Source organism: Elephantulus edwardii, unplaced genomic scaffold (genome assembly GCF_000299155.1).
Source record: "Elephantulus edwardii isolate Elephantulus edwardi_28Jun2011 unplaced genomic scaffold, EleEdw1.0 scaffold00037, whole genome shotgun sequence".
NCBI classification, from domain to species: Eukaryota; Metazoa; Chordata; class Mammalia; order Macroscelidea; family Macroscelididae; genus Elephantulus; species Elephantulus edwardii.
In genome coordinates, this window is record NW_006399787.1 from 19,333,974 (window position 1) to 19,336,060 (window position 2,087).

Sequence of the window (2,087 nt, forward strand, 5' to 3'; positions counted from 1 at the left end):
ACCCTCTATGAGGTGGATTGATTCAGTGACTGGGGCAATCGGGATGGGTGTGTTGGAGGCAGTGCGATTGGCAAAGGATAGAGCAGGGTTTAGGTCTGTTGTACATAGGTCGTTATGAGTCGCAAGTGACTCGATGGCACATAACAACACAACAAAAACATAAAATATTCAGTACTCTTTGACGTCAACTACAATTCTGTCATTCTTATTGTCTAACTTACAGATGCAGCAGAAGCAATTAAAAGTACTATGGCTTGCATCAAGTTTATCTTAGTCTTTAAATCAACACTGGTTTTTAGCACTTTGGAGAGGTCTTTGATAACAGATAGTCTTAGGGTAACATTTTTTTAACGCATCTGTTGACTTCTTAACTGCTGCTATCGTGGGTATTGATTGTGGTTCTAAGTGAAATGAAATCATTGACAGCTTCAATTCTTTTTCCATCTATTATGATTGATTATTGGTCTATGGTGAAAATACTTTGTTTCTTGATATTGGTTGAGATGTAATCCCTATTGAAGGCTATAGTCATTGATCTTTGGCAGTAAGTGCTTCAAGTCCTCTTTGTTTTCTGCAAGCAAGATTGTATCAGCTGCATAATACAGATTGTTGGTGAATCTTCCTTCGATTCTGTTACTACATTATTCTTCTTATAGTCCAAGTTCTTCAATGATTTGCTTTGCATATAGATTAGATATGAGAAAAGGATAACACCCTGGGCACATTTTTTACTGATTTTAAACTATACATTATTCTCTTGTTCTCTTCAGACAAGTGCTTCTTGGTTTGTGCTTAGGTTTCAACGAGCACAATTAAGCATTCTGGGATTCCCATTCTTAATGTTAATTTTTTTGATCCCCATAATGAATTGCCTTTTCATAGTCAATAAAACACAAGTAAATATCTTTCTGGTATTCTCTGCTTTCAGCCAAGACCCATCTAACATCAGCAATGATATCCTTTGTGCCATGCGCTTTTCTGACTACAGCTTGAATTTCTGGAAGTTTCCTGCTGATGTATTGTTGCAGGCAATTTAAAATTATCTTCTGCAAGACTTTACTTGAATGTGCTATGAATTATATTGTTTGATAACGTCCACATTCTGTTAGATCACTTTTTTTAAAATGGGAATAAATGTGGTTCTCTTCTATTCAGTTGACCAGATAGTAGCTATCTTCCAAGATTCTTGGCATAGGCTAGTGAGTACATCCAGGATTACAACTATTTGTTAAAATGAGTCACTTGGTATTCCATTAGTCCTTGAGGTCTTCCTTTTTTGTCAATGTTTTCAGTGCAGTTTAAACTTCTTCCTTCTTCTCCATTGGCTCTTGATTATATGTTGCTTCCTGAAATGCTTTAGTGCCAGACAATTATTTTTCGCCCAGTGACTTGGTATATTCCTCTAATTTTCTTTTGATGTTTCTTGTATCATTCAAGATTTTGCCCATAAAACCCTTCACTATTGCAACTCAAGACTTTGTCCTTCTGTTCTTTCAGCTTAAGCAACGCCAAGTATGTTCTTCACTTTTGATTTCTTCACTCTAGCTCTTTAGAATACTTTGTTTTGTTTTCTTGAGCTACCTTTAAAATAGTTTTATCTCTTTTGCTTCAGCATTTCTTCCCTTTGTTTTGGCCTCTATGTGATGCACTGTAAGTTTCAGAGTCTCTTCTGATATTCATTTTGGTCTTTTCTTGTGTTTTTACAATGGTATTTTGCTTTTTTTAATGGATGATGACCTTGACGTTATTCCACAATTCATCTAGTCTTCAACGTCATAAACCTCTTCTTGAGCTGAGTTTTAAATTCCGTTGGGATAGATTTAAGTTTGTATTTTGGTTCTTGTGAACTTGTTTTTTTATTTTATTCACCTTCTATTTGAACTTGCACCTGAGTAATTGATGGTTTTACACCATCTGTTTCTGTCCTTGTCTTTTTTTTTTTAAATTATTATTAAATTTTATTAGTTTCAATGAACATTCACAGGGATTCTGGGCTTTCACTCCTTCATTGCCGCACCATTCTCTCCACCCTCCTCCCCAGTTTGTTCTTCTTCCCCGCCATCCGAATGTCTGTTTTAATTGTCCAA